Raw genomic sequence first — 10,014 nt, forward strand, 5'->3', positions numbered from 1 at the left:
TCATGTGAGAGGGCGATCAAATGTGACTGATTGATCCTCACATCTAGTAAAAAAGAGAATTTTTGTTGAAATGACAGTGATAACTTTAATGAATCTAATAAATAAAAAGAACGATTCAAATGAATTAAAATAATAATAATAATAATTGCTAACAGATCGGAGAAACTAATGTATTGTGACTGTGAACTAAAAGCATAATTAGTCTTAGAAAAAGATGATGAACAATGTAAAGCGAAATGTTAAGGTAGTTACCAACAAAGTAACAGAAATTGAAATGGACATGATAATCAAAGCTCTGAATTAACAAGCTTCAAAGTGAGACAAACTATTTGATTATAAACTGTAAAAAAAGATTGTGTACGTAGTAGTGTATAAGTGAAAGCTTAAAATGGTGTGGAAGTCTGCCACAGACACGATGAAGAAAAAAGTGTTAAACGTGCAGATAGGCCGACGGACAATGATAGTCCGGTTGTGTAACCGAAGGCGGTGATGTGATTACGTGCAGTGCATCGGAAACCAAGTGTGTTAGCTGCTTTGCAAAGTGCGAGCACTAGCCTGCCTTAAAATCTTCAAAATCGGCTGGAAAATGTGGAGACAGGGATGGTTTCAATGGTCCCTGATAATTCTCGTCCCTCCTCACCAGCCTCAGCAAACCACAAAATACCACAACACCATCGACGCAACGTGTTCACTGAACCGTGCGCGTAAAAGCTGAAGTACCGCGTGGAGGCTAGTGAGCGCCTCGAGTTGCGATTCAGCTCTAACAATCAGCCTGTGTCAACGTACATCGACGCAACAAACGCGTTAAATTTAAAGTGATGTACTAGCACAGCACTCCCGCTGCAGTTCGACGAAACGGACTTTCCATGAAAGCCGCTCCCAAAATAAAAGACTCTTATATGAGTTCACAACATATCACATACAATGCTAATGTTATATCCCGTGGATGAAATGTGAACAGCCAAACCACACGCGAATAGTGACAAAGTCAAATTCCTATGAATCCCAAGTCCTAAAATAGATTTAAGCTTAGTTTTTTAGACTAATGGGTATTTATATTTCTTTTGTTACATGTAACGTGTGTACGTAACGTGCGAGTGAGACTCGCCCGCCAGAGCTGATGAAAAGTTTTCTACTCGGAGACCGCAAAGTAGCGATCCAACTTCTCAAGGCATAAGCTTCACCTGGAGAAGAATCAAATTTTAACTTTCCTGTCAATACACAAACAGTGAAAGCGTAAGAATCATGACAACTAGTGAGCAATGGAAAATGGACACGTGTGAGAAATTCCATGTGTGAGAATTATATGTGTATAAAAATGGACACGTGTGAGAAATTCCATGTGTGAGAATTATGTGCGTATAAAAAGATGAATCCTATGTGTTTTCTTTCAGGAGCAAAGAGCCTAAGAGCTCTGGACAATAACTTGAGGCCACAAGGATGGTCGGTATGAACTCTGTAAAAAAAAAAAAAAAAAAAAAAAAAAAAAAAGACTGTAATGAGTATAATGTATAATGTCCATTGTAAACTTCGTAGATTTACTGTCTTAGTTTTTTTAATTTTTTTGTGTATCTTTACCTTAAGAACTGTCTTTGTCTATGAATGAGAGATCACCATATTTGTGTAATCCTAATAATCAAATGACAGGAATACTGTGTTTCATCAAACTAAATCTGTAAAGTACTCAATCCCATAATGTTAACGGCGACATGTGAATCTTGGTAATCTCCTTGATTTCCAAGATTCCCATGGAAGGCAATGTAACATTAAGTGATTGTCTTATCATTTTAAATCATTCACTAATCGAGCAGTCGCTCGGCAACAGCTACAGTTAGTAAATAATGTTGCGAGAATGTAAGAGGTGAACGACCTGTGACGTAACTTGTTTATTTTCGAAGCGCCGTCAGAGATGCAGTGAGTTATTGACTTTGAAAACCGCGGCGCGAAAAACGGACAGAAGAAGAACACTTTTATTCCATTTTTTTTTGGAGGTACGAGATATTCTCGATGAACACTTACTCATTCTTCTCTTGTCTCTTGTGTCGGACGCGCATGTCTTGCCGCCGTATTATTATTGTTAAAAATAATATTATTTTTGTGAAAAATGAATGTGTAATACTAAAAGTGCCTAGTAGTAGATTTATTGTGCGACGTGTATGTGAAAACGTCGAAGGAATTGTTTTCATTAAGAGAAGTTCCAGTCAAAACGACATCCATGTTAAATCCTTCATTGCAGTGTAAGTTCGTCTATTAATTGCCATAAATTCAGAGTTTCATGGAACTGGTGTATGGACTATTTATTTAATATAGAATCTATGTCTCACTTCTTCATGAAATTATTTAATTTTCTATATGTTTCTGCCAAATAGAGTTCACAGTCACGAATTCTTTCGTCGAGTTCGGACGGAAGTTGCATGCGGCGAAATATTTTCTCCGCGCCATATTCTACTGGTAAATGCATGATAAACTACGGTCCCTTAGGAAATTCATGTTGAGCTATCCAAAATAATTATATTTTGAATAGGCGTTTACTCTCCTCTGCACTGCAACTTCCGACTGATCAGACGATCCAACAAGAAACAGCCGCACACAGTCGGCGTTCGCAAATATGTTTCCACCGCTGATTATAGCTATATGTTGCAGCACAAAAGTAACATATTGTTATAATTAGCGACTACGAACGGGGACATTTATAACTGTATGTTTATGTATACACATTACGTAAACATATCGTTATAGACTCCAATGTTGTGGCTGTTGATTGTAACTATTTTTTGCATTTAAAATCTTTTAGCGGTGGATTGTTCCTTGACATTGACCACGTGAAAGAATTATCGTCGATCGATATCCCTTTATATTTGTAAGTGTGGGTATTAAAACGTGGGCCCAAATTAAGGCAGTTCCATGTAAAGCAAATTATTATTTTTGTTCATTTTCATAACACGCTTTACACTTTTCTGATTGCGATCGTAAAAGCGAACTTCTGTTCATAATAGCACGTATGCCATTAGAGAAACTGTGGAAGAGGACCGTTAAATATACACTTACCTACTTGGTTAGGTTATTTACTAATTCGTTGCGACAAACATCTTTCCTGAGAGCTACGCAATAAGAAAACATATTAGCTAGTCTAAGGAGAATTAGAATTTGCGCACGGTATAAATAACTATTGCCTGTAAATAACCGGAAGAATCAACAGATTTGTTATTGAATATTCCAAGAATTGCTCAAATTCTGATGTGACAATCAACCAATGCGTTCGCAATGGGTTCTTAGCTCAATTGAGTCTAACAGGAAAGCCTAGGTGTTTGAGAACGAATGTGCGCTTGGAATAGACAATTCTGTTATATGCCCAATATTTATAATAATCACGTAGTGTAACGACGCAGTATATTTTTTGTTATGATGTATGTTGAACATTCCAAGCGTGAATGATTGGAGCACTTATTGTGACCGTATCAGGGAAGTGCATTCTCGTGCCATCTGTTAGTGGCATGTGTAACTTCGCTGCACCGAGGTGCTCACAAGCACTCACATTCGAAAACTTGTGACTAGAATAATCACTGTCCCAACATTTGTGTTTTTCAAGATCTATTTTATATGTATGCTACGTAATCATGGAAACTCGGAAGTACTATTTGAAATATAATACACAAGGATCTTGGATTAAACTTCAGTGATGCTGCGTGTGAGAGCTCTGCTAAAATCAGGCTACCATCAGAAGCATTCTAACCGGAACAGACGTTTGTAAATCAGAGCAGCAACAATAACCTGAGAGATCACTTTCCTGTGATTTTTTTTACGAAGGTTTTGCCTTGCGTAAAAAAAAGAAAGAAAAATGACGGACTTGAGGTATGATCCAATGCTATTGCGTGAAAGTACCACAACTGTGTACGAAGCAAAGCGGTCCCAGGAATCTGCCCTTGGAATATCAGAAACTGACTGAAATACATGAACTGATATTGGAAACTGCGTGGAGCATAATGCTCTGTTCAGGATTTTTTTTCCCATTCAGCTTGTATGATGTAATCTTCTCTAGTTACGGCAGTGTTTCGGAACCTGTACCAGAATACTATTAAGAGTCACAATCGGAATCTCTCCACCAGAGAATATTCCGTTTGTTGAATAACTTGTGTTAAAAGTGATCTTATGCCTGAGAAAGTTAATTTACATTTATACTGACATAACTTTCCATTGCTGATTTAGTGCCTTTTTCTTCTTTACTGACTGGTGATTTCAAATGCACTGTTACTGTGTCATTTCTCACTTCTTCACAAGGTGCACAGAATCCACTTACCAGGTGTAGAAGTATGAAACCGGAATTTCGTTATAGTCAGTGTTGGGCCCTTGAGACAGCGTCTCAAGCGCCATCTGCTTCCTGTAACGGCTGACGACGAATATCAACACACAGTAACCAGAGTTCAATGCATCGGTATCTGTTTCAAACCCGTAAACATGTCGAATTTTGTGCCCACGAGCTACGATTTGTGGACAGCATTGGTTTACTGTTATCATTTGAAGAAAACTGCTGCAGAATCGCATCGAATGCTTGTCAAAGCTTTAGGCGAACATGCTCCTGGGAAATACAGTGTATCGAGCGTTCAAAGAATTAAAAAGTAGTGATTTTGACCAGAGAAACGACGAGCGCGAGATAACACCGAAAAAGCTCGAAGACAACGAACTGCAGGCCTTATTGTACGAAGATGATTTTTGGAAATTGGTGGTAAGTACTATGGTACCAAACTGCTGAGGTGATCGGTCCCTAGGCTTACACACTATTTAATCTAACTTCAGCAAATTACGCTAAGGACAACACACACACCCTTGCCCGAGGGACGACTCCTGACAGCAGGGGGGGGGGGGGGAGGGGGGGGGAGAGCCTCGTGAACCGTGTCAAGGCGCCCAAGACCGCACGGCTACCTCGCGCGGCCGATGAAGATGATACTCAAACTCAACAGTAACTCTAGAAACAACTAAATGTGACGCAGAAAGCTGTTTCTCATCAGTTGAAAGCTATGGGAAAGGTGCAGAAGGGGAAAATGGGTTCCGCATGAAATGAACTGAATGAAAGACAGCAAGCAAATCGAAAGACCACTTGTGAAATGCTGCTCGCCAGATAGAAAAGAAATTCATTTCTCCATCTAATCGTGACAGATGATGGAGAACGGATATATTTTGGGAATCATAAGCGTCGTAAATCATGGGTGAATCCAGGCAAACCATCAACATCCACTGCAATACCAAATCGCTTTTAAAAGAAGGCAATGCTATGTGTTTGGTGGGATCAGAAGGGTGTCATATATTATGAGCTGCTAAAGCATGGTGAAACCGTTAACAGTGATCGCTACCAACAGCAAATCATCAGTTTAAATCGAGCATTAGGCGCGCAGTCCGGAACCGCGCGACTGCTACGGTCGCAGGTTCGAATCCTGCCTCGGGCATGGATGTGTGTGATGTCCTTAGGTTAGTTAGGTTTAAGTAGTTCTAAGTTCTAGGGGACTGATGACCACAGCTGTTAAGTCCCATAGTGCTCAGAGCCATTTTTTAAATCGAGCATTACGTGAAAGCCGGCCGATGTGGCCGTGCGGTTAAAGGCGCTTCAGTCTGGAACCGCGTGACCGCTAGGGTCGCAGGTTCGAATCCTGCCTCGGGCATGGCTGTGTGTGATGTCCTTAGGTTAGTTAGGTTTAAGTAGTTCTAAGTTCTAGGCGACTGATGACCTCAGAAGTTAAGTCGCATAGTGCTCAGAGCCATTACGTGAAAAACAACAGGAATATAGAAAAAGGCAACAAAAAGTCATATTGCTCCATGGTAACGCCATCAAACACAGGAAAACGCGTCTGGCAAACGATAGAGGCGTTCAGTTGGGAAATACTAGAGCATGCGGCTTATTCTCCAGATTTGGCTGCGTCCACTTATGACCTATTTACGTGACTGTGGCACGCTCTTGCTGAACAACGTTTCAATTTATATGAAAATGTAGGCAAATGGCTCGCTGACAGGTCCGCTTCTAAAGAAGAATTTATTTATTTTTAACATGGCATTCATAGTCTGCCGGAGAGGTGGGAGAATGTATAAATAGCAACGGAGATTATTTTGAATAAAATATTGTTTATCAGTAACAAACAACAGATGTGTAAATATTGCAACCAGATTCCGGTTTCATACTTCTACACGTGGTAGTTTTGTTTTCTTGTTGCGTTGCGTCAACTTTCCCGGGACCCACCTAGCATTTGTTTTGCTGTACTTGGCTTCGTTTCTGATAATGTTACAAACTGTGTAAACACTTACTGCAATTGCTTTCGCTATATTCAACTACAACACGTCGGTTTTCACCCACAAACCGTCAATATTGGTTTCAAGTGAAGAAACTGACACTTCTACTGACCGGCGAGGTCGTTTCTCGTCAGTAACTGTGGTTAAATAGTATTTTTAAGTGTTCTACCCATTTATAAATATTTCCGCGGTTTATAAATCTTTCATCGTTCTGAAATATCATTCACGTAAGGATTTTAGCCGGTTTTTCACATTCTGAAAACAAAAAATGTATTACTGAATGCGGCACAACTAATTTGGAAATATAAGGCGGATACGCCGTCGTCAAATACAGTACTGAGGTTATAAACAATCCGCAGCCGTTATCAGTACAACACTCCTCCTACAATCTGTTTCATTTCTACATCTGTCCTTTTAATTACTGAAATTCGCTCTTATATTCTTACCAAATTTTTGCTGTAAAGAGAAAGACATTCTGATCTCTTAAATTTTTTACTTGGAATCAAATGAGGTGTATTCACTGAGAACACAAATGAGGTGTATTCACTGAGATGTCACACATATCATTACGGAAAAAAATGGAAAGAACTCTCAGTTTCATGGTTTTCTTGGTTCAGTTATTTTTCTAATAAGAAAATTTGCACAAGGGTGACAGTATGTAAATGTCAGTCGGCCCCGGTCATGGCAATGCGTCGCGGCCGTGCATTTATTTTGAGCCTCCCAAAACCAATCGCTGCAGGCGGACGGCGCGCCCCGGTGTGTTGATTTCGCCTTTGACAGACTCTGTAACACACAAACCCGCGGGTAGCAAACAAGTTCCTGTTTATGCTGAAGTTAAATAATTAACCACACAGCGCTGACGGCTTTATTTTCCTAATTCACTTGTGGTCGGGCGTCCCACGCGCTGTAACAGCTTCACAAGCGATCGCTCGACAGTACAAACACGCACGGGAACAAAACACACCGGATTAATTGGAGCGCAAAACCTGAAATAAATGTGGCAGCCATGCAGAATCAAAATAACTAGAACAAATAAATACGCACGATCGCATGCCAAATCCTGTACTGCCCTTGCGTTAGTGTGGGCACACTCCTCGACAATACACGGCCGTCTATCATGGCGTGGCAAGAGTTGCACGCCATTGTTATAATTGCCATGAAGCAAATATTTAGAAATCTCTCCATTACAGTTTCACGATCTCGCTATATCGTGATATCATAGAAATTTGGACCACTGTGTTTTAACACCTTCGCTGTTCACGCACGCTGACAATTATTGATCTATATGAAAAAAAAAACGTAAATTAGTTACAAACTAAGGTGTGCACACACTTTATTCAACATGTAAACGTCAATACAGATATTCGTAATTATGCCACGTTTGATATGCCTGTCATCCTTGGCGATGACGTGGCGCAGGCGAATAGCAAAATTCTGCATGACCGGCTGAAGTGTTGGAATATCGATGCTGTTTTCAGCTCAGCAATGGTTTTGGAGTTATTGCTGTGCGCCTTGTCTTTAGTATAGCCCCACAAAAACGAGTCGCATGTGTTCATATCCGGAGAACATGGCGGCCACTCGAGGCCAATGCCGGTGGCCTGTGGATACCCTAGAGCAAGAGTGTGGTCCCCAAAGTGCTTCTCCAGGACACCAAAAACTCTCCCGCTTCGATGGAGTTTAGCTCCGTCTTGCATGAACCACATCTTGTCGAAATCAGGCTCACTTCGGGTATTGGGGATGAAATCATCTTCCAAAACCTTCATGTACCCTTCGGTAGTCACTGAATATCGCACCGATTATTCTGTACAGTGACCCATTGAGGGTGAAGAGGCTTTTCGAACACGAACTGCGGATTCTCAGTCCCCAATATGCACCAATTTTGTTCCTTTATGAACCTATCCAAATGAAATTGGGCCTCGTCACTAAACCAAATCATCACGTCAAGGTGCTGTTCGTCAGTTCTGTGGACAATAGTGTTGGCGAAATTCAACCGCTATTCCATGACCCTAGGGCTTAATGGCTGATGGATTTGAATTTTGTATGGAAAGAGATGCAGATCTTCAGCAACAGTTTGTCGCAGCTGTTATGTAGCTCGTCTGATCGATTTCCTGTCTCAGCTTTGAAACACAACCCGTGTCTTCCAGATGTTTTCAGGCGTTTTCCCCCATTTTGGACGACCGACATTGCCAACACTGTCATTACGAACACTGCCCTTTCTCTCAAACTTCCGAATCACAGTCTTGATTGTTAGCACACTTGGACCGGTTGTCTTCAGCTTGAACAGCTGGGCTGTTATTGCTGCCATAGTAGGCCTTCACAAGCGCCATATGCTCAGGCATGCTGTACCGGGACATTTTCACGTGCAAATGGACGACAAAAACGAGGCGCCTGCGCATGCGCATACTAAGTCCCATCTTGCCCCTCGGCCAACCGTGCAGTTTGAACGTCCTAACGCAAACCGTTAAGAAGTTATGACAATTTTGTATCATATACACTACTGGCCATTAAAATTGCTACACCACGAACATGACGTGGTACAGACGCGAAATTTAACCTATGGGATGAAGATGCTGTGATATGAAAATGATAGCTTTTCAGAGCATTCACACAAGGTAGGCGCCGGTGGCGACACCTACTACGTGCTGAAATGAGGAAAGTTTCCAATCTGCAGTTTCCAAACTGCAGATGACCGGCGTTGCCTGGTGAAATGTTGTTGGGAAGCCTCGTGTAAGGAGGAGAAATGCGTACCATCATGTTTCCGACTTTGATAAAGGTCGGATTGTAGTCTGTCGCGATTGTGGTTTATCGTTATCGCGACATTGCAGCTCTCGTTGGTCGAGATCCAATGACTGTTAGCAGAATATGGAATCGGTGGGTTCAGGAGGGTAATATGGAACGCCGTGCTTGATCCCAACGGCCTCGTATTACCAGCAGTCGAGATCACAGACATTTTATCCGCATGGCTGTAACGGATCGTGCAGCCACGTCTCGATCCCTGAGTCAACAAATGGGGACGTTTGCAAGACAACAACCATCTGCACGAACAGTTCGACGACGTTTGCAGCAGCATGGACTATCAGCTCGGAGACCATGGTTGCGGTTACCCTTGACACTGCATCACAGACAGGAGCGCCTGCGATGGTACACTCAACGACGAACCTGGGTGCACGAATAGCAAAATGTCATTTTTTCGGATGAATCCAGGTTCTCTTTGCAGCATCATGATGGTCGCATCCGTGTTTGGTGACATCACGGTGAACGCACATTGGAAGCGTGTATTCGTCATCGACATACTGGCGTATCACCCGGCGTGATGGTATGGGGTGCCATTGGTTACACGTCGCGGTCACCTCTTGTTCGCATTGACGGCACTTTGAACACTGGACGTTACATTTCTAATGTGTTATGAACGGTGGCTCTACCCTTCATTCTAGCCCTGCGAAACCCTACATTTCAGCAGAATAATGCACGATCGCATGTTGCACGTCCTGCAAATTCTTCAGATCTCTCTCCAATTTAAAACGGATCAATGGTGGCCGAGCAACTGGCTCGTCACAATACGCGAGTCACTACTCTTGATGAACTGTGATATCGTGTTGCAGCTGCATGGCTGCATGGCTACACGCCATCCAAGCGGTGTTTGACTCAATGCCCAGACGTAGCATGGCCGTTATTACGACCAGAGGTGGTTGTTCTGGGTTCTGATTTCTCAGGATCTATGCACCCAAATTGGGTGAA

The sequence above is a fragment of the Schistocerca cancellata genome, chromosome 3 (genome assembly GCF_023864275.1).
Source record: "Schistocerca cancellata isolate TAMUIC-IGC-003103 chromosome 3, iqSchCanc2.1, whole genome shotgun sequence".
In the NCBI taxonomy this organism is placed as follows: Eukaryota; Metazoa; Arthropoda; class Insecta; order Orthoptera; family Acrididae; genus Schistocerca; species Schistocerca cancellata.